Source organism: Pipistrellus kuhlii, unplaced genomic scaffold, assembly GCF_014108245.1.
Source record: "Pipistrellus kuhlii isolate mPipKuh1 unplaced genomic scaffold, mPipKuh1.p scaffold_m20_p_3, whole genome shotgun sequence".
Classification (NCBI taxonomy): domain Eukaryota; kingdom Metazoa; phylum Chordata; class Mammalia; order Chiroptera; family Vespertilionidae; genus Pipistrellus; species Pipistrellus kuhlii.
Window position 1 is genome coordinate 94,990,739 of NW_023425529.1, and position 24,403 is coordinate 95,015,141.

At 40.7% G+C, this 24,403-nt stretch overlaps 1 pseudogene; it reads left to right on the forward strand.

The window, feature by feature from the left end:
• The first annotated feature begins 784 nt into the window (after window positions 1–784).
• Window positions 785–2,553, forward strand: LOC118730463 (annotated as a pseudogene).
• The last annotated feature ends 21,850 nt before the right edge of the window (window positions 2,554–24,403 follow it).

The window sequence follows — 24,403 nt, forward strand, 5'->3', positions numbered from 1 at the left end:
AATCTTTGTTTACTTGATAATAAATATCTACTATAGTTAGTTAGCTGTGGTGACGGAGGAAAACAAGTGTGTGTGTGTGTATGTGTGTGTGTGTGTGTGTGTGTTTAAACATTTTACTCTCATAAATTTTGTAGAAGTGAGGAGTCTGCATTTTTCTTTATTAGATAAATATGTTGCCCTAGCTGGGTTTGCTCAGTGGGTAGAGTGTTGGCCTGTGGACTGAAGGGTCCCAGGTTTGATTCTGGTCAAGGTTACATACCCAAGTTCCAGGCTCCATCCCTACTGGAGGGGCTTGCAGAAGGCAGCTGATCAATAATTCTTTCTCTCTCACTCTCCCTTCCTCTCTGAAATCAATAAAAATATATTTTAAATAAAGAGATGTTTTCTTTTTAATCTAATGAAAGTATGCGTGTTGTGTCTTTGTGTGTGTGTGTGTGTGTGTGTGTGTCTGTAAAAGCAGGCCATAAGTAATACACATTCATTATATACACTGAGGAAGTTATCCACCCCATAAGTGTTTGTGCCTATACCTTTCAGAACTGGTTATCATTCATGGGTTGTTTAGATTTCTTGTACCCTGTAATAGGCAGTAGAATTGTGTTCAATTTTTCTCATGCTTACATTTATATAAAGTGGCTCTGAAGATTTATTAAGAAAGCAAAATTTGTAATTAATTAAATTATTAACACATTATTAATTTTGAAATGGATTTTTTCCTCTTTGTGATAAATCATTCTGCATTCTCCAGTGTGGCTAACTCCTTAAAAAGTTTATAACAGGCCGCCTGAGGTGAACCCGCAGGGAACATGGAGGAGCTGCTGAGGCGGGAGTTGGGCTGCAGCTCCGCCAAGGCCGAGGGCCACTCAGGGGACGGATGCATTAGCCAGGGCCAGAGTTACGACACGGACAAAGGACGCGTGTTTGTGAAAGTGAATACCCAGCCCGAGGCTAGAAGAATGTTTGAAGGTGAGATGGCCAGTTTAACTGCTATCCTGAAAACAGACACAGTGAAAGTGCCCAAGCCCATCAAGGTCCTGAATGCCCTGGGAGGCAGCAGTATGCTGGAGATGGAGCATTTGGACATTAGGTTTCTGAGCAGTCATGCTACCAAGCTTGGATCCCAGCTAGCAGACCTGCACCTGGAGAATAAGAGGCTTGGAGAGAAGCTGCAGAAGGAGGCCAGAACCGTGGGGAGAAGAGGTGGGCAGGCAGAACGGCCCTTCATAGACCAGTTTGGGTTTGATGTAGTGAAGTGCTGCGGTATCTCCCCCAGGTGAATGACTAGCAGAAGGACTGGGTCACATTCTATGCCCAGCAGCGCATTCAGCCCCAGATGGACATGCTGGGGACAAAGCTGCCCTTGAGCTCTGGTCTGCTCTGCAGTTGAAGATTCCTGATCTGTTCCTTGATCTGGACATCGTGCCAGCCCTGCTCCACGGAGACCTCTGGGGAGGAAACGTGGCAGAGGATATCTCTGGGCCCATCATTTTTGACCCGGCTTCCTTCTATGGCCACTCGGAATACGAGCTGGCAATCGCCGGCATGTTTGGGGGCTTCAGTAGCAACTTCTACTCCGCCTACCACAGCAAGATCCCCAAGGCGCCTGGGTTTGAGAAGCGCCTGAAGTTGTATCAGCTCTTCCACTATTTGAACCTCTGGAATATTTCGGATCAGGTATAGAGGGTCCTCCCTCAAAATCATGAGGAACCTTATCTAGAGAGCTTGCTCTGCTCCAGAGGGAGGCCTGGGCGAGGAGCCTGTCGGAGCCTTCGGTTCAGATGTACCAGATCCTCACCCTCTGGCTCCCCCAGCCCTCTTCAGGGGTTCTGTCCCATTTCTTCACACACCTGGAGAGGCTTCAGACCACCTTTCCTAAAGCTGTTCCTTTTGTTACACTCATGGTTGGATGACCCGTGCTCGTAATGTGTACCTGCAATGTGGGCCATGTCAAACCAAACAACTCCCCAAAGGCAGAGAAGGGAAGTGGCAGTGGGCCACGCCCTGCTGCTGCGGGCACCTTCCACCATCCACTCTTGTTCTGTCTCCAGGAATGACCCGCGTTCAGAATGATGCTACTCAATGGCTGAGGTGTAGTCTAGGCACTAAACTGTCTTATGAGGAGCATCTTACAACGCCCATTCCCCAAACTGAGTACATTCCCTTTGCTTTCTGTGTGACTTCTGGACCAGCCGCAGGCTGAGCAGGTCTGGAGATGATTTGGGGAGTGGCCAAACTGCGGCTTTGGGGTGTCCTTAGCAGATTCAGGAGCCACTGAATCTACTTCACACCCACCTTGTCTGCCGCTCCCTCAGCTTGCCGAGTGTCGTTCCTTTGCTTCAGACACCCCCCGCACTCAGCCAATGTTTCCCCTTGGTCTCGCAGGGATGAGGAACGGTCGTGAATGGCATTGATGCTAACAAATGTTTTGTGTCAACTTCCAGTGGTTTCAATGATGCAAGGCACCATTTTCCCCATTTAAACCATAATTCAATGTTTTTCCTAGATATTTGCCAAGAAGCCTTTGTAATGTGTTAGTGTAATAAATTGTTTCTTTAAGAGAAAAAAAAAAAAGTTTATAACAGGAGTCTGTGGAAGGAGTTTCTTTCACAAATCCAGATGGGAATGATGTTAGCTTCAGAGCCCAGCTCCACCTGAAAACCTGTTTCAAATGGAGAAACCATGAGATCAACTTCATCCCACATAGTGATTCCAGAGTTTGGGGAAAGTGCATAAAGGTGAAATATTCCCAGTTGGGCTTTTACAGAATGGAAAGAGGAACTAAGTATTCTGAACTTAATCCAGATATAGAGATCTCCTTAATATAAAGGAAAGCTTTAAACATGAAAGGAATGTGAGCTATTCAGAACATTCCTGCAAAAAAAAAAATATGGGTGCAAGATTCTGGCACTTCACAAACAGCCTGAATCAGTCCCACAGGAAAATGAAGCCTATTCAGGAGGAAGTGACCTTTTTTTGCACCCTCAATTTTGTAAAAAAGTTTTATAATTTTTCTTCATTTTATTATGGTGAATTACTAGCATGTACCAGGCTAGGATCTATTTCTGAAGCGTGGAGACAGCCTTCAGATGATTGATTACCTGTGTCAAATCCATGCCAATTTGTGACTCTGCTCTTGAAAAGGCCAAAATGTTAAAAACAAAAACAAACAAACAAAAAACTATTGGAAGCATACATGTGGGGGGGGGGGGTTATAGAAAAGTGAGACCATAACAGAACCTATCTATGCCCCAAAGAGAAAGGTTCCAGCAGACAGTCCTTCATTTGATCAAGACTGCTTAGGCTGAATCTGTCTGTGATAGCTCTGCAATAGTAATTACTGGGGTCAACTGCCCCCAACACTGTGGATCTCACCTGGCTCCAGGGCAATAAATCCATTTGCCTCACTATGAAGAGAGCAGAGGCTTCCTTCATACCCAAGTCTTATGCCTTCGGTCATGATGGGATGTAATACAATACATGAGCTAAATCTTGAGGCCTATGGATTATCCTTTCAAGCTGATGAATTCAGAATGTGTGGCTGCGTCCTGAGGAAGAACAGACCTTGATTAATGTCTGTAATCAAACAGCAGTAATTGATAGAGACAGGCTGTGCTTCACACTGGTTTGTAATGAACCTGCCCCTGTGACCTTGGCTTGCACTTCTGAGCAAGCCACCATGCAGGTTCAGATGCCTTGTCAACCACTCAGCAGGAATGAATTATGAATGATATACCAGAGATGTATTTCATCACCTGTTTACCTCCAGTGACCAGTTAACCTCCTTTAATTTACCAGAAACACATTTTTAAGCTACTATCTTTAGAGTGGCCTCTTGTTTGAAGCAGTTATAAGTAACACCTACTGAAGACTTGGCTCTTTGGAAAGCATTCTGGTTCAGGTACTAAACTTAAATAAGAAGTGAGGGAGAAAGGACAGGGTTTTCTGAATAGATAAGAAAGTTTTAATGCTCATGATTTCTTCTATTAGTACAGTTCACTCCTCAGATAAGGACCACAAACAAAGTTAATACATTAGAGATAAATTTTCATATTTTAGAATCAATACTGAAGTAAAACTATCCTAGCATATATGATACATCTCATCTCAAATTCAGACCAGAGCAAGTGGGAGATCCCAGATGCATAATCATATGAGGGGAAAATTACCAGTGCAAGATTCAAACCCTAGTTCTGTGTGACGTCAGGAGTCACTGATCGCACTTCATTCTTCATGTCCTTATCTGTTAAATGAAGAAGCAAATGGCTTTCCCATTGCAGTTTTGAGCGAATAATAAGAAGAAAAAAAAAGAAAATAGTTTTATGGTGTCTGGTGCCAAGTAAGTAGTCATAAATACAATTTTGTTTTCTCTTCCATTTTAAAAGCTATTTACATTCAATCCAATTTATTTCAAATCATCAGGTATCTGTGCCATAGGGAATAGACAAACATCATTAAATAACCATAATAAAATAAGGTAGAATAAAACAAGCAATGTCTTTTAAACTTTATATTCTGTTTATATAAGCTTTAATTTTTTTCTTTTTCCATTTTAATTTTTATATAAAAATATTGAAATAAACCCCATAAGTTCTAGTTCAATACATACTACTTTTTAATCTTAATGTCATTTATTCCTGACAAAATTACAGTGGCTACAATTGCCTACCACAGAGTATGTCTACCTGGTTACTGAAGCTAGATGCATTTATTCACTTTTTTCCCATGATTTCTTTTTAGAGAGAGAGGGAGGGAGGTGAGAGAGAGAGAAAGAAAAAGGAGAGAGAAATATCAATGTGAGAGAGAAACCTCCATTGGTTGCCTCCTGCACACACCCCAACCAAGGATTAAACCTGAAACCCAAGAATGGCCCTGATCAAGAATCAATCCATGACCTTTGGGTGCATGGAACAGCACTCCTACCAACTGCCACACCATCAGGGCACTCACTATTTTGGTAAACACTAAATTACATGTCACTGAAACTCACACAAACCAATGTAAATGAAGTAGGGAATAAATTGGCTTCCTTAACTAAGAAGGCAGCAAATCTAACTTGGCATGTTATAGGGAATTTTCTCAGGAATCTTAGTCTTCTCCACTTTTAGGCTCAGTTTTCAATTTTCTTGGCTTCCTTTTCAGGTGGGCCCCATAGGATGCCAATGCTTCTCATTATACAGATAGAAAATACAGAAAAAAGTAATATTTTTCCTAGAAATTATATCAAGAGCCTTGAGAAAGTTGTACCTGGTCCCATTAAATTATGTCCTCATCCTTGAATCAATCACTGTGGCCAGGTTGACAAAGGTCTCTGATAAAGCCAGCTAAGGTTATATGGCAACTTCTATGGCTAAAGAGAAAGGAGGTCAAACACATCGAATGGATTTTTTTTCCAAATAGATATATTTGGTTACAGGGGAAATTGTGAAAAAGAAAAATCAATGCATGATGAGTAGTCTACCACATTCCTCTCTTAAGCTGACCTGGTCCATGCATTCATTCTTGCTTGGATACAACTGCTCAGGAACAGAGCACAACAGTCTTCCGCTACCTTCATTTAGCACACTAGATTTTTCCTCCCAGGTGCTCTCCGATAACTTCAGTTTCACAATCTGCCTTGAATTCTTCCTGATTTCTAAATTTCCATAGCCTTCACATGGCTGGTCTTGCAACTCTCTAATCAATTATTTGCATGAACTTCTGAGCTGATTCTTAATCATGGCTGTCCTTAGTAGGCCACCTGAGAATTGTCTCCTTTGTGTCCTGGATTTGTCCTGTCAGGATTTATTTCTAAGAAACTCATATACACTGCCCAAAATTGTTCTCCATCTTCTTTCTTTAAAAAATTAAAAAAAAAAACTATTGTTGAAAGTATTACATGCATCCCCTTTATTCCCTCATAGACCCTTTTAGCCCACTCCCACTTCCTTTCCCCCACCCCAGACCTTCACCACAATATTGTCTGTGTCCATGGGTAATACATACAAGTCCTTTTGTTAATCTCTTCCCCCCCCCCATCAACTCACCCTGCCTTCCCTCTGAGATTCAACAGTCTGTTCCATGATTCTATATTTCTGAATTTATTTTATTCATTAGTTTATTCTGTTAGGTTGCACATAAGAGTTAGATCTTGTGATACTTACCTTTCTCTGACTGGCTTATTTCACTTATCATAATACTCTTCAGGTTGCCCCATTCTATCTAAAAAGGTAAGACACCCTTCTTTTTTACTGCTATATAGTATTCCATAGTGTAAATGACAGCTTTTTTATTTTATTTTAAATAAATCTTTATTGTTCATATTATTATAAATATTCCACATTTTTTCCTCTTTACCAGATTCCCACCCCACCCTTTGCCCTTTCCGCACCCCCCATTGTCCTCATCCATAGGTGTACAGTTTATGTTCAGTCTCTTCCTGCACCCCCCATTCCCCTTTTCCCCGAGAATTGTCAGTTCATTCCCCTTCCATAACTCTGATTCCATTATATTCACCAGTTAACATTGTTCATCAGGTTTTTTAATTTCCTTGGTTTTTAGATTCACTTGTTGATAGTTACATATTTGTTGTTCATAATTTTTATCTTTATCATCTTCCTCTTCCTAAAGAACCCCCTTTAGCAATTCATATAATTCTGGTTTGGCAGTGATGAACTCCTTTAGGTTTTGTTTTGTTTTGTTTTGTTTTTTTATGTGTGAAGCTCTTTATCTGGCCTTCGATTCTGAGTGATAGCTTTGGTGGGTAGAGAATTTTTGGCTGTAGGTTCTTGTTATTTGAATATTTCTTGCCATTCCAGTCTGGCCTGCATGGTTTCTGTTGAGAAATCAGCTGACAATCATATGGGTGCTCCTTTATAGGTAACTACCTGCTCTTCTCTTGCTGCTTTTAATATTCTCTTTGTCGTTTGCTCTTGGAATTTTAATTATGATGTGTCTTAGTGTGATCCTCTTTGGGTTCCTTTTGTTTGGGGTTCTGTGCACTTCTTGGACTTGTAAGTCTATTTATTTCATCAGGTGGGGGAAGTTTTCTTTCAGTATGTTTTTGGTATCTTTCTCTCTCTCTTCTTCTGGGACCCCCAAAATTCTGATGTTGGTTCGCTTGAAGTTGTCCCACGGAAAGGTCAGAGTTTGCGGGAGTAGCCTGAGGGTTCTGGGTCCCGCGGCGCTGGCAGCAACTAGCCATGGAGCTCCGGCCCTGCCTCCACTGTAGCAGGGAGCTCCCAAGCCGCAACCCACGTCGAGCTGCACCCAAAGAAGGCTGCAACTGCAGCGAGAATCCTGCCCGGCAACACCCAGTGCTGGGTTTGGCGTAATCTTCCACAGAAGCGAGACTTTTTTAAAACGCCAAGGGACACGGGACAGATTGTTAAGAATCGGGGCTGTCCCGCCAAGGGCGGAACATTTGGACATCTTGGCTCCTGATCCCCTTCACCCTCTTGCTTCTGAATACTAGGGAAGGACTGCCCAGTTGGGCTTATCCTGGGGACTGCAGGGGGAAATTGCCTTCCTGGAAACCGGGGTTCAGAGCCAGCAGAGAAAGTCTGGGAACCAGCAGGCACTCTGCAAGCTAGAGCCATAGAGAAAGAAGGCCAGAGCAACCAAAAAGACTGGGAGGTCAAACCTGCCACCTAGGGGCTGAATTACAAACTGCCAATTTTTATTTTATTTTTTTACTTTTAATTAATCAAAAATAAATGGACACAAATAACTAAGATATAGCCTACTTAAAATTAAGGACTACTTTACAAAACTGAGGTGCAGTGGAGTGCTGGGAACTGCATGACTGTCTGGTCCAAGAATCAGGCTTGCAAAGTACAATATCAGAGGAAGTGAATGACCACTACTGGACATTTTTATGCTAATTTTACTATTTTTTATTTTATTTTCATTTTTTACATCTTTTACTTAATTTTCATTTTTTACATCTTTTACTTAAAAATTGAAATTTTTTCTTTTTTCATTACTTGATTTTACCTTTTCAATTAGTACATTTTTCAATCTCAATCATCACTATTATTACTGCTATTTTGCAATTTTTGTATCCTTTTTCTTCTTTTTTTTTTCTTTTTTTCTTTTTTTTCTCTTTTCTCCCCAGTACTATTTTATTTTTTCTTTATTTTCCATTGGGAGTAATCTTCATTCTATTTTAATCTCTATTATAGCATCGTTCTACCCTATCTCAACTCGACCTTTACACCATCACTCTCTTACTAAACTTTACCCTTTTAGTCTCTTATCTATCCTATCCCTTTCTGACTTTAGTTTTTCCTCTATTCTTTCTGTATTCCCCCTGCTAAAGCTCCCACTATACTTATAGAACTAAGTTCCAATCCCTGATCCAAATGTATAAATACCACTCTCTGCACTATATTAACTACCATATTTTTCGGACCATAAGACACACTTTTTTCCCCCCAGAAGTGGGGGGAAAAAGTCCCTGCGTCTTATGGTCCAAATATAGCCTACACATATACTTTAAAAAAAAAAAGGTTTTTTACTTGCCCGGCTCTGTGTGGTCTCTGTATGCTTACCCGGCTCTAAAATGGTTCTAAATGCTGCTGTTAAATTTACAGGGTTGATTACATGTGTTTATGACTGTGATGTTGGGTTTTAATGCACATAAAATATTTTAGGACACTATTTGTTTCAGAATCTTTTTTTCTTCATTTCCCTCCTCTAAACACTGGTGCGTCTTATGGTCCAGAGCATCTTATGGTCCGAAAAATACAGTAGTTAAAAAAAAAAAAACTGTTCTCCTCTATATCCCTTTGTCATTGTTTGCCTGAATGTTGATTATTGTGAAACTTTATGCTTTTTAGTGAAATTATTATGCATATTCCTGGGTTGTTATTGTTGCTTTGTATTTAAAAAAAAATCCTTTGTTTTTGTTTGTTTTTTTACTTCTGTATATCATAGCCTTACCTAATAATAGTGCATATGGTAATTTGTATTAATCTCCAAGTATCGTTGCTGGCATTGGCTGGGTTTAGTGGTTGTTCTATGGGAATTTTCTCCATATATATATATATATATATATATATATATATACACACACACACACACACACACACACACACACATATATATATATATATATATATATAGTTTGTTTCCCATTTCTCTCTTAGTCTGCTTCTTTTCTCTCTCTCTCTCTCTCTCTCTCTCTCTCTCTCTCTCTCTCTCTCTCTCTCTCTTCTATTTTCCCTGCTTTCCAACTTCATTTTGTCATTACTTTTTTTCATCTTTTTTATCTCTTTATTCCTCTTTTTTTATTTATTTATTTTTTATTTTTCTTTATTTTATTTTCACCTTTATCCTTCTCTCCTATCCCCTAATTTGCCTTTATCTAGTGGTAACTTTTATGAGAGGTTATTAATATTGTAAATACATTCCTGTTGAGTGCCTCTTGTGTTGTACCTGGTAGTGTTGTATTTTGTGCCTTGAAATCAATGCAGGAGAAGGAACACCACATAACCTGACATCCTGAAAAGAGAGACCATGGGGAGACAAAGAAATAGCCTGAACATGAAAGAAAAGCAGGCAACACCAGAAAAAGAAGTAAATGAGTTAGAGGCAAACAATCTACCAGAGCAAGAATTTAGAGTAATGATCTTAGGATGGCTAAAAAGAATGGAAGAGAAATTTGACAATAACCAAGAAGAAATGAGGAAGAACCATGAGGAATTGAAGAAGAACCAAGAGGAATTGAAGAAGAACCAAGAAGAAATGAAAACTGACATCGCTACCATGAAGAACTCAATAGAAAGCATCAAGAGTAGACTAGATGAAGCAGAGGACGGCATCAGTGAGCTAGAAGACAAGATGGAAAAAAATACCTAATTAGAGCAGCTTCTGGGAGAAAAAGATTAAAAAGCAGGAGGAGAGCCTACGGGAGCAAAGGGACAATAAAAAACAAAATAATATTTGAATAATAGGGGTTCCAGAAGGAAAGGAAACTAAGGTGGACATGGAAAAAGTATTTCAAGAAATAATGACAGAAAACTTTCCTGAGATAGAGAAGAAAAAACCCACACAAATCCAAGATGCTCTCAGAGTCACAAACAAAATGAATCCCAGAAGACAGACACCTAGACACATTATAATTAAATTGGCAAACAAAACGACAAAGTAAGAATCTTAAAAGCAGCCAGAGAGAGACAGAAAGTTACATACAAGCCAGCATAGCAAAGCAGTTAAGTGCTGACCTATGAACCAAGAAAGTTACATACAAAGGAACCCCCATCAGACTAGCAACTGATTTCTCAACAGAAACTTATCAGGCCAGAAGGAAATTGGATGAAATATACAAAGTCATGCAAAGGAAGGGTCTGAATCCAAGAATACTGTACCCAGCAAGGCTATCAATCAAAATTGAAGGGGAAATCAGGAGATTCACAGACAAAAAAAGACTGAAGGAATTTATCTCCACCAAACCAGCAATGCAAGAAATGCTAAAGGGTCTACTGTAAAAAGAAAGAATTAGGAAGCGAAGAAGGAACACGGGTATAGAATAAAAATGGCGTCAAATGAGTACCTATCAATAATAACCTTAAATGTAAATGGATTAAATGCTTCAATCAAAAGACATAGGGTAACAGATTGGATAAGAAAACAAGACCCATGCATCTGTTGTCTACAAGAAACCCACTTCAGAAATAAAGATGCACACAGACTGAGGGTGAAGGTATGGAAAAAGGTTTTCCAGGTAAATGGAAATGAAAAAAAAAAAAGCTGGAGTAGCAATACTTATATCTGACAAATTTTTTTTAATCAATCTTTATTGTTCATATTGTTACAAAGGTTCCTCATTTCTTCCCCCCTCCACCAGGTCCCCACCCCACCCTCCGCCCCCTCCCCATCCCCCATTGTCCTCATCCATAGGTGCAGTTTATGTTCAGTCTCTTTCTCCCTCCCTTTCCCCGATAGTAAATGCCTTTTCAGATAGTAAATCAGTTAACGTATTTTTCAGACCATAAGATGCTCCGGACCATAAGACGCACCAGTTTATAGAGAAGGGAAATGAAGAAAAAAAGATTCTGAAACAAATAGTGTCCTAAAATATTTTATGTGCATTAAAACCCAACATCACAGTCATAAACACATGTAATCAACCCTGTAAAGTAAACAGCAGCATTTAGAACCATTTTAGAGCCGGGTAAGCACACAGAGACCACACAGAGCCGGGCAAGTAAAAAAACTTTTTATTTAAAGCATATGTGTAGGCTATGTTTGGACCATAAGACGCAGGGACTTTTTCCCCCCACTTCTAGGGGGAAAAAAGTGCGTCTTATGATCCAAAAAATATGGTACTTAGCATTTTCTCATATCAATAATACCACCACATGCCAAATGATACATTTTACACAAAAGACATTTCCAAATAGGTCAACTAGCCTCATCCAGGCCCCACCCAAGGCACTCACAGATCAACACCCTAGCAATATACTAACTCAACACATCCAGAACTAAGCCTTCATCATTTGATTCAAAAGACCCTCAAGTTCCCACAAAAGTTTCCAGCCATGTCTGAGAGGCAGCTGTGGGGCAGGCACAGGTGAGGAGCGAGGTGTTCCGGGCATGGCTGCTTCGGGCCTGGCCTCTGTTGCTCTGGTTCGTTCCACAACCAGCTGCTCTGTGTCTGGTCACTGCCGCTCCCGACCTAGTTGCTCTGGACCTGGCTGCTGCTGCTCCGGGCCTGGCCGCACCCATCCTGGCTGCTCTGGGCCCGGCTGCTCCAGGCCAGTCCACTCCGGGCCCTGCAACTCCCAGCCTGGCAGCTGCTGCTCCAGGCCTGACCGCACCCGTCCCGGCTGCTCTGGGCCCGGCTGCTCCGGGCCAGTCCACTCCGGGCCTGGCCGCTCCCAGCCTGACAGCTGCTGCTCCAGGCCTGGCCACTCCCAGCCTGGCAGCCGCTGCTCCAGGCCTGGCCGCTCCCAGCTTGGCAACCGCTGCTTCAGGCCTGGCCACACCAGACCCGACTGCTCTGGGCCTGGCCTCTCCCAGCCTGGAAGCCATTGCTCCGGGCCTGGCCGCACCACACCCGGCTACTCTGGGCCCAGCTGCCCCAGGCCCGGCTGCTCCGAGTCTGGCCGCTCTCAGCCTGGATGCTCCGGGCTTGGCTACTGCTGTTCTGGGCCTGGCTGCTCCCAACCCAGCTGCTCTGGGCCCAGCTGCTCCAGGCCTGGCCACTCCGGGTCTGGGTGTTCCTGGACTGGCCACCCTGGGCTTGGCCGCCTCCACCTCAGGCCTGGCTGCCACTGCCCCAGGTCTGGCTGCTCCAGTGCTGGCTGTTGTTGCTCTGGTTCTGGCTGCTGCTGCTCTGGGGCCTGGCCATTGCTACTCTGGGCCCAGTTGCCACTGCTTTGTGCCTGGGCACTCTAGGCCTGGCCGCCACTGTTCCAACATTCTGTCCTTTTTTTTTTTTTTTTTTTAATGCATTTATGTTGCAATGTTGGCTGGTGTGTTGAGTTCTGACTTAGTCTTTGATTTTTCAAGATCTTCTTTGTATTCTTTCTTAAATAATTTTACTATCTTTTGCTCTCACTTGATTTCTTCACATTGAGAACATTGGTTTCTTCCTCCTTGTCCTGGGAGCTCAGCAGGTTGGCCTGTGGCACCCCTTCGTTCTCCACGGGCTCCTGCGCTACTTCAGCCTGTTACTGGGGTTGGCACCGCCCAGGAAGCAGCCCCCGGCCTTGGCTCCGTTGCCCGCACTCAGAGGTCAAAGGCTCAGGGGCACCCCCCGCCCTGGGGGCCCCATCGCCCGGCTCCCTGCCGGCGCCCAGCTGGCTGGTGTCCGGCAGGGGCTCCTGCTACCTGTCGCATTCCTCCAATCTGGAGCTTTTTTTTTTTTTCTCCTTCCCACTAGGGGAGGCTAGGATCAGAGTCAACAGACTATCCTCTGCGCGCAGTGCGCGCGACTCTGGGGGCTCCACTTTTCACCACTCCTCTGGGATTCCGCCTCACAGCCCCGTCTCCCCCTGCCCGAGACTGGGTCCCCAGGGTCTGGTTTAGGACTGGGGTTCAGAGCAGACCCGACTGAGGCTCAGCGCCGCCGGAGGCTTTGTTTCTTCCCGCTAGGGTAATCCAGCATCAGAGTCAACATTCAGTCCTCTGCGTGCAATGTGCAAGCGACTCTGGGGGCCCTGCTTTTCACTGCTCTCTTGGGGTTCCGCCTCACAGTCCCGTCTCCCCCACCGGAGCCAGGGTCCCCAGGGTCTGGCTCATATCTGGGGCTCAGCGCTGCCAGTTCGAGGGGTTCAGCCCAGGCTGGGGGTTTTATTTCCTTCCTGCTAGGGAACGCCAGGCAGGCACCCAGCCCTCTTCTCCTCTCCGGCTGCGACCTCTACGCGCACGCGTGCGTGCGGGCGCACAGCATGTCTCCATACCTTAGGCTTTTTTTTCAGCTCCTCTGATTTTCCTTCTGGTTTTCTCTTTCCTTCTTGTTGTAGAATTTTCAGTCAGTTGACTACCTGTATCTCTGGGCAATGTCCACTCTACATTTTAGTTGTATTCCATTGACATTGTTGTGTGCTGCTGCGGTTAGGTGTCTACCCGAGCAGCCATCTTGGATCCTCTCCCTATATCTGACAAATTAAATCTCAGAGTGAAGGACATAACAAGATATAATGAAGGCCACTTCGTAATACTAAAGGGAGCAATCCAACAAGAAGAAATAACCCGGGTAAATATATATGCACCCAATACAGGAGCACACAAATACATAAAAAACTGTTGGAGGACATTAAGGGAGAGATTAATAGCAATAAAATCATAGTAGGAGATTTTAATACCCCATTGTCACCCTTCGACAAATCATCTAAACAAAAAATCAGCAAAGAAATATCAATCCTAAATGACTCACTAGACCAGATGGAATTAATAGACATCTTCAGAACATTCCACCCCAAAGCCACAGAATATACATTCTTCTCAAATGCACATGGGACATTCTCAAAGATAGACCACATTTTGGGACATAGGCAAAGTCTCTTCAAGTTCAAGAAGGTAGAAATCATATCAAGCATCTTCTCAGATCATAGTGGCATAAAACTGGACATTAACTACAATAAAAATAACACCAAGAAATAAAACACAAGGAGAGTAAACAGAATATTATTAAACAAGGACTGGGTTACCAGAGAAATCAAGGAAGAAATTAAAATCATCCTGGAAACAAATGACAATGAAAACACAACAATCCAAAATCTATGGGACACAGCAAAAAGCAGTTTTGAGAGGGAAGTTCATATCCTTACAAGCCTATTGCAAAAAACTAGAAAAAAGGGTAACAAATTATCTAACTCTACAACTCAAAGAGTTAGAAAAAGAGCAACAAGAAAAGCCCGGTGTAAGTAGAAGTAAGGAAATAACAAAAATCAGAGCACAGATAAATGACATAGAGACCAAAGAAACAATACATAAGATCAACAAAACCAAGAGCTGGTTCTTTGAAAGGATAAACAAGATAGGTGGACCTCTACCCAGACTAACCAAGGAACAAAGAGAGAGGACCCAAATAAACAAAATCAGAAATGAAAGAGGTGAAATAACAACAGACCCAACCGAAATACAACGGATTGTTACAAAATACTATGAACAACTCTACTCCAACAAACTGAACAACCTGGAGGAAATGGACATATTCCTAGAAAAATATAATCTTCCAAAACTCAATCAGGAAGAATTTCAAAATCTCAATAAACCAGTGACTTGGGAAGAAATTGAAACAGTCATCAAAAAGCTTCCAGCAAACAAAAGCCCAGGGCCAGATGGCTTCACAGGAGAGTTTTACCAAACATTCAAGGAAGAACTAAAAACTAACCTCCTCAGACTATTCAAAAAAATTCAAGAGGAAGGAACACTTCCAAACTCCTTCTATGAAGCCAGCATCACCCTAATACCAAAACCAGATAAAGACAACTCAATGAAAGAGAATTACAGGCCAATATCCCTCATGAACATATTGTAGATGCCAAAATCCTCAACAAAATTCTAGCAAATTGACTCCAGAAGAACATCACAAAGATCATACACCACGACCAAGTAGGATTTATTCCAGGAATGCAAGGATGGTACAATATCCGCAAATCAATAAACGTGATACATCACATAAACAAATTGAAAGATAAAAATCATATAGTCATATCAATTGATGCAGAAAAAGCATTTGATAAAATCCAACACCCTTTCCTGATAAAAACTCTTAACAAGGTGGGAGTACAAGGATCATACCTCAACATAATAAAAGCTATATATGATAAACCCACAGCCAACATTATACTCAATGGGCAAAAACTAAAACCATTCCCTCTAAGAACAGGAACAAGACAGGGATGCCCACTCTCGCCACTCCTGTTTGACATAGTACTGGAAGTACGAGCCATTGCAATTAGACAAGAGGAGGAAATAAAAGGCATCCAAATTGGAAAAGAAGAACAAAGTTATCCTTATTTGCAGATGACATGATATTGTACTAAAAAAACCCAAAAGACTCCATTAAAAAACTAATTGACTTAATAAATGAATTTGGCAATGTAGCAGGATACAAAATTAATGCCAAGAAATCCATGGCTTTTCTATACACCAACAGAGAAACTGCAGAAACAGAGACTAAAAAAGCAATTCCATTTACCATCGCACCAAAAAAATTAAGATACCTAGGAATAAATTTAACTAAGGAAGTAAAGGACCTATATGCGGAAAACTACACGACACTGAAAAAAGAGATAGAGGAAGATGTAAGGAGATGGAAGAACATACCATGTTCATGGATTGGTAGGATCAACATCATCAAAATGTCCATACTTCCTAAAGCAATCTATAGGTTCAATGCACTCCCCATTAAAATACCAATGACATATTTCACCGACGTAGAAAGAACTCTTCAAAAGTTCATTTGGAACAATAAAAGACCTCGAATAGCCACAGCAATCCTGAGAAAGAAGAGTAAAGTAGGAGGGATCTCAATACCAGACTTCAAACTGTATTACAAAGCCACTGTTCTCAAAACAGCCTGGTACTGGCACAAGAACAGACATATAGATCAATGGAATCGAATCGAGAACCCAGATATCAACCCAAATCACTATGCTCAATTAATATTTGACAAAGGAGGCACGAATATACAATGGAGTCAAGACAGTCTCTTCAATAAATGGTGTTGGGAAAATTGGACAGACACATGCAAAAGAATGAAACTAGATCACCAACTTACACCATTCACAAAAATAAACTCAAAATGGATACAGGACTTAAACATCAGATGGGAAACCATAAAAATACTAGAAGCATCCACAGGCAGCAAAATCTCAGACGTATGCCAAAAGAACTTCTTCACTGATACTACCCCTAAGGCAATGGAAGCTAAAGAGAAAATAAACAAATGGGACTACATCAAAATAAAAAGCTTTTTTACAGCAAAAGAAACCATCAACAAAACAAGAAAGCCCACAGTGTGGGAGAACATATTTGCAAATGATACCACTGATAAAGGTTTAATCTCCAACATCTACAAACAGCTTATACAACTAAATAAAAGGAAGATAAATAATCCAATTAAAAAATGGGCAATGGACCTAAATAGAACATTTTCAAAAGAAGACAGAAGGAAGGCCAAAAGGCACATGAAAACATGCTCAAAGTCACTAATTGTCCGAGAGATGCAAATCAAAACAATAATGCGGTACCATCTCACACCTGTCAGAATGGCCAACATCAACAAATCAACAAACGACAAGTGTTGGCGAGGTTGCGGAGAAAAAGGAACCCTCGTGCACTGCTGGTGGGAATGCAGACTGGTGCAACCACTGTGGAGAACAGTGTGGAGTTTCCTCAAAAAACTGAAAATGGAACTCCCATTTGACCCAGCAATCCCACTTCTAGGAATATATCACAATAAACTAGAAACACCAATCAGAAAGAATATATGCACCCCTATGTTCATAGCAGCACAATCTACAATAGCCAAAATTTGGAAACAGCCTAAGTGTCCGTCAGCAAATGATTGGATCCAAAAACTATGGTACATCTACACAATGGAATACTATGCTGCCATAAAAAAGAAGGAATTCTCATCATTTGCAGCAACCGGGATGAAATTGGAGAACATCATGCTGAGTGAAATAAGCCAATCAATGAAAGAGAAACACCACATGACCTCACTCATTTGTGGATAATAAAGAGCATTATAAACTGATGAACCAAAAGATAGATTAGAGACAGTATATCAACAAGTAGACTGTCAAATTACAGCGGGGAGGGGAGGAAGATCTGGGGGAGATAATAGATCAACCGAAGGACTTTTATACATGCATATAAGTACAACCAATGGACACAAAACTCTGGGGAGGGAGGGGATGTGTGGGAGGGTGGAAGGGAGGGGGCAATAAAAATCAATAAAATATATTTTTAAAAAAATGTCTATACTTCCTAAAGCAATCTATAGGTTCAATGCACTCCCCATTAAAATATCAATGGCATATTTCACTGACCTAGAAAGAACTCTCCAAAAGTTCATTTGGAACAATAAAAGACCTCGAATAGCCACAGCAGTCCTGAGAAAGAAGAGTAAAGTAGGAGGGATCTCAATACCAGACTTCAAACTGTATTACAAAGCCACTGTTCTCAAAACAGCCTGGTTCTGGTACAAGAACAGTCATATAGATCAATGGAATCGAATAGAGAAGCAAGATATCAACCCAAATCACTATGCTCAATTAATATTTGACAAAGGAGGCACGAATATACAATGGAGTCAAGACAGTCTCTTCAATAAATGGTGTTGGGAAAATTGGACAGATACATGCAAAAGAATGAAACTACATCACCAATTTACATCATACACAAAAATAAACTCAAAATGGATACAGGACTTAAACATCAGACGGGAAACCATAAAAATACTAGAAGCATCCACGGGCAGCAAAATCTCAGACATATGCCAAAAGAACTTCTTCACTGATACGGCCCCTAGGGCAATGGAAGCTAAAGAGAAAATAAACAAATGGGACTACATCAAAATAAAAAGCTTTTTTACAGCAAAAGAAACCATCAACAAAACAACAAGAAAGCCCACTGTGTGGGAGAACATATTTGCAAATGTTATCACTGATAAAGGTTTAATCTCCAACATCTATAGACAGCTGATACAACTAAATAAAAGGAAGATGAATGATCCAATTAAAAAATGGGCAATGGACCTAAATAGAACATTTTCAAAAGAAGACAGAAGGAAGGCCAAAAGGCATATGAAAACATGCTCAAAGTCACTAATTATCCAAGAGATGCAAATCAAAACAACAATGTGGTACCATCTCACACCTGTCAGAACGGCCAACATCTACAAATCAACAAACGACAAGTGTTGGCAAGGTTGTAGAGAAAAAGGAACCCTGTTACACTGCTGGTGGGAATGCAGACTGGTGCAACCACTGTGGAGAACAGGGTGGAATTTCCTCAAAAACCTGAAAGTGGAACTCCCATTTGACCCAGTAATCCCACTTCTAGGAATATATCCCAAGAAACTAGAAACACCAATCAGAAAGGATATATGCACCCCTATGTTCATAGCAGCACAATCTACAATAGCCAGAATTTGGAAACAACCTAGGTGCCCATCAGCAGATGATTGGATCCAAAAACGATGGTACATCTACACAATGGAATACTATGCTGCCATAAAAAAGAAGAAATTCTCATCATTTGCAGCAACCTGGATGGAATTGGAGAACATCATGCTGAGTGAAATAAGCCAATCAATGAAAGAGAAACACCACATGACCTCACTCTTTTATGGATAATAAAGAACATTATAAACTGATGAACCAAAAGATAGATATAGAGACAGTAAAGCAACAAGCAGACTGTCAAATTACAAAGGGGAGGGAAGGGAAATTTGGGGGAGATAATAGATCAACCGAAGGACTTGTATACATGCATGTAAGTACAACCAATGGACATAAAACTCTGGGGAGGGTGGTATATATGGGAGGGAGGGGGGGCAAAAAAATCAATAAAATATATTTTTTTTAAAAAAAGAAAAAGAAAAACCTTATTAGCGTGGTTTTGAACTGTATATCCATTCGCTTTTTGTCCTCCATTTCTTTCCTTTGTGATCTGTTTCCTTGTCTCGGCATTTTCACAGCTTTCCTGAGTTGGTAAGGTGGCTTTGTGTGCTAAGGTGTTCTATATGGTTCAGTGGGTCAGCCTCCCAGTTACCTGAGGTGGACACTCTTGGTGCACCCCTTTGTGGACTGTGTGTACAGCCTTATTGTAGTTAAGGCTTCATTGCTGTTGATATCACTTAGAGGAACTGACATCCAGGCCAATTGGCTGTGAGGATCAGCTTTGTCTGTGCCGGGAGACAGCCTTATTCGACTAGACTTGGAAAATTGCAAAAGCCTCTGTGTTCAGCTTGGATGAGGCAGAGTTTCAGAGTTGAGTCTACAGTCTTGGCTTCCTGTCAACCCCGCCCTATGAGGTTCCTGAGTCTCAGTGTTCCTCAGTGTCCTTTGGTACTCACTGCTTTGGTACTCGCTGCAAGCACCTCTGAGAGAAAGGTGCCCTCGAGTTTCGCCCACTACCAGACAGTCTAGTCTCTCCCCCAATGAGCCCAGTGCAGTTGGAAGTGGGGTTGGAAGTTAGGTTCAGTGCAGTATGGAGCTTTTGTCTCCTTCCCGCTAGGGCAATCCAGCAGCACAGTCAACAGTCTGTCCTCTGCGCACAACGTGTGTGCCTCTGGGACTCTGCCGTTCACCGCTCCCTGAGTTTCCACCTTAGAGCCCAGATTCCCTCCGTATGAGCCTGGGTCCCCAGGGTCTGGCCTGGAACTGGGGTTCAGTTCAGTCCGAACTAGGGCTCAGGAGAGTCTGGAGATTTTGTCTCCTTCCTTCTAGGGAACGCCAGCCAGGCGCTCAGCTGCTTCTTCCTCTCTGGCTCAGTCCTCACCCCACGCACGCACCGTGTCTCTGTACCTTAGGCTTTTACAGCTCCTCTGATTTTCCTTCTGGTTTCCTCTTTCCTTCTAGTTGTAGAATTTCCAGTCAGTCAACTTTCCTGTAGTTCTGGATAATGTCCATTTTGTATTTTAGTTGTTTTTTTTTGAAATTGTTGTGTGAGGCTGCAGTTAGGCGTTTACTTATGCCGCCATCTTGGTTTCTTGGCCATGTACTTTTCTATTTGTCATTTCAGTATACATCATTCATAAACTTTCTTGTGGTCAACTTTATTTTAAAAATAATCCTATCATCTGAGGTACTTTGGGAAAGATTTTCAGTTAAGAAATGCAGGTAGGATGTCTGACCTCTGAAGAAGAGCTGCTTCTTGAAATTATGAGGCTGGATTCTAGTGGAATGTGGATAACAGTATTCAGGATCCTGGCAGGAACCATTGACAGACAGCTCTGTTCTCCTTTTTTCTCTCTATGAACATCAGGAATCAAACTGGTTTAAAATCCCTACTTAAAGTCTATGCTGATGACTCAAGCAGCATTAATTTCAATACAACTCATAGCTGTTTTGACTACACTTAGACCTTTTTGTTAATCACCAAAGTCTAGCACTAACTGTATTCCAGAGCTTTGATTGTGGTAAATGTTGCTATGTAAAAGGTGACAAAGGAGGGCAGCTGGCTCCACAAAAAAAAAAAAAAATCTCTCTATATTACTTCTCAGTGATTTTAAATTGTTGCTGGACATGGAGATACTTCCACATAATTTTCACAACTGAATTGCCTATCTTAAAATGGCTAAAGTAATACATAGGTACTTGTGCATAAAACCAAATATGATTCATAGGTTCTAAATAGGTCTTTTAAAGTGAAAACTTAAGGGTAGATCAGAACTAACTGATAAAACTTAAGCAGTTTAATGAGTTTTGCTCTTAGAAGAGTTATGCTTAAAGTTAATAAGAACAGTAAATATCCAAAGAAATTTTAGAAAACATCATGACTTCATTAACTATTTGAAATAAAAAAAACTTAATTCCAATGAACTTTTATTGGTTATTGTCTTAGACTAGGGGTGTCGAACTCAATCAGAGAAGGGGCCAAAATCTAAAATCCAGCCTAAATTGCGGGCCGAATGGTTTACTGAACAGTCATAAACTGTCATTGTGATGGAAACGCAGCGGAGTGCAGTGATGACAGCGCGGTGCGGGCCACATTGCAAGGCCTGGCGGGACGGATTTGGCCCGCGGGCCTTGTGTTTGACACATGTGTCTTAGACCAACAGATTTTTCTCCCTTGTTGAATGACATGTTTATGAGCTTTACTGAATTGGAACTTGGAGGGGTAAAAGTTATAATTTAAAAATATACCTTAAAAAATATTTTCTCTAGTTTAATGTTTCTCAACCAATGGGTGATTTTACCATTCAGGGGACATTTGGAAACAATTGGAGACATTTCATTGTCTCCGCTGAGTGTTTTGTTGGTTACTGGCATCAGGAGGGTAAATGCCAGAGATGCTGCTAAATAAAAAATTACCCAGAAAAATTTTTATAGTATGGGATTGAGAAATACAGCTCTAGTCCAGAGATTATGGGTCCATGGGCTCTGAGATTAGGAAGAAGAAATGGAGAGTAAAAGCCTAATTTACCACACAAATTCCCATAATGTTGAAGTACTATGAGACAGTGTTTTCCAAGTTAGAATTATCATGTTGTTATTTTTATATGACTTTGTTTATGTTGACCACTTCTATGAAAACACAAAATTTAAAAACTTTAAAAAAATCAGCTCACACTACACAAATGGATAATTACTGATTGGCTTTAGTTTAATAAACACTTGCTTGACCCAATATTTATTCAAGAATTTTGACTTGAAATTTGATTCTTTGAGTCAGTCATGTACCATTAAGGAACTTCAATGCAAGAAGGCCATTTTGTAAAGTGCTAATGTTAATTAACATGCCCATGTTAAACATGGATATTTTTAAGTTTAAAGTTATAGACACTTTACATGAAGGAAATGTTTTCAAGATGTAAACATTTCTAAGTGCATTTTTTCAGATGTACTGATGCTTCCCCAAGCAAAAAACATAAGAAAATAGCTTATTAAAGCTTCTAAATTAAAACTTAAATGTAAGAGTAGTCAGTAAAGCATAGAAAATACTGCTATAACTATGTATAATGCCAGTTGGGTACTAGAAATATTGAAAGTTACACTATATAAATTATATGATTGTTTAATCACTAAGCTGTAACCTGAAGCTAAGACAAAATAATATTGAAAGTAGGCTGTAATTGAAAGAAAAAATAGTAGTCAGAATCCTCTATCAAGGATGCATCAGTAATACAGTTCTTCCCCCAGGCTTAAATTTACCTCACACTAATATCATTTTGCTCTTCTTGGGTTTAATTATCCCTTTTAAATTTCTTTTCTTTCTTTCTTTCTTTCTTTCTTTCTTTCTTTCTTTCTTTCTTTCTTTCTTTCTTTCTTTCTTTCTTTCTTTCTTTCTTTCTTTCTTTCTTTCAGCTAAAATAAGCCAACAAGTTGCATAATAAATGTCCATGGACATCTTATACCTCTCTGAAAAGGTGGTATTGAATTCCATTCCTAGACATGGATCTGTTCCTCTGTACCAACATGTTCCTTCTCTGACTGGTTTATGACAGTCTTACATTTTCAAAATAACTGCAGAGCACTTTCTGGCTTAGCCTGGGATTATTTACTCATTGAAAAACACCCAATAGGCTCCATCATGGCTTCTGGAGCAGAAGGTTGGACTAGCTGAATTCTTGAGGCTCTTTCACACTGGAATTCAATTAAACTAAAGTGAGGGCTAAGAAATAGAAAATAGAACTATGCTAATACCATGGGAAAATTCAGACAAAGTTGAATTTTAAGAAATAGCATTTGACAGTAGGCTTTCTGCTCAGGCAACAGAACCAGATCAACTGTTTTCCTTTTCAATTTCTTTTTTTCTTTTTCTCTTTTTGAAAAGTCATGATACCAAGGGAAAAATTAGTTTCCTTATAAAAAAACAAAACACAAAAATAGATTAATTCATTTTAGCTTCCTATTGTTTGGGTCATACTTTGAATGTCACTCCTAAGAACCCCCTCTGGCTGTCTAGGCAGACATTTTAAAAGGAGGTTTTTGGTACATGCAGTAAAACTAAAGATATTCATCTCTGTTCACTGTCTAGACATGGAAAATATTTAAGAAATCATATAAATTTCCCTCCATGCTTCTTCTAGAGCTCTGTTAGGAAACTGCTCTACTGCTGGTCTCTGTGATAAAAATTATTGGACTCACAAATTCTGTTATTTATGTCTTCCTTAGTCCTAATACATGTAAAAGGGAAAGAATAATAATTTTTCAAATTAATAATCTCTGCAAACATATTTCTTGCTTCAGTGGACTTTGGCAAATAATATGAGTTACAAAGGTTGTTACTTCCTTAATCCTGAACATGCTTGTTCAAGTAAGAAAATATGCTCTTTACCCCTAACATTATGTTTTGATTCTGAAAATAAATCCCTGGTCTGGAGTGCAGGCTTCTTCTCTAGCCTATCTGAATGGCGATTATATGAAAATTCTTGTTGGTGATGTGGTTCTACTGTGTCCACAAAGACTTTCCTCAGCACTCAAACTCTCAGCAAGTTTTGACTCTTTAGAATGCTGAATAATCCCTGTGTTAATTTAATTAGCACTGACATTTTTTAATTTTCTTTATTGATAAGGTATTTTACATATGTGTCCTTATTCTCCCATTGCCTTCCCCCCCCCATGCCCTCACCCTCTGCTGTCTGTATCCATTGGTTAGGCTTATATGCATGCATACAAATCCTTTGGTTGATCTTTCCTGCTTACCCCCACCCTCACCTGCCTTCCTTCTGAGGTTTGATGGTCTTGTCAATGCTTCTCTGTCTGTTTTTGTTCATCAGTTTATGTTCATTACATTCCACAAATGAGTGAGATCATGTGATATTTATCTTTCTCCAACTGACTTATTTAGCTTAGCATAATGCTCTCCAGGTCCATCCATGTTGTTGCAAATGGTAGGAGTTCTTTCCTTTTCACAGCAGCATAGTATTCCATTGTGTAGATGTACCACAGTTTGTTAATCCACTCATCTGCTGGTGGGTACTTAGGCTGTTTACAAATTTTAGCTATGGTAAATTGTGTTTCTATGAACATAGGGGTGCATATATTCTTTCTGATTCGTGTTTCTAGTTTCTTGAGATATATTCCTAGAAGTGGGATCACTGGGTCAAATGGGAGTTCCATTTTTAATTTTCTGAGGAAACTTCATATTGCTCTCCACAGTGGCTGCACCAGTCTGCATTCCCACCAGCAGTGCACAAGGGTTCCATTTTCTCTGCATCCTGGCCAGCACTTGTCATTTGTTGATTTGTTGATGATTGCTGTTCTGACAGGTGTCAGATGGTACCTCATTGTCA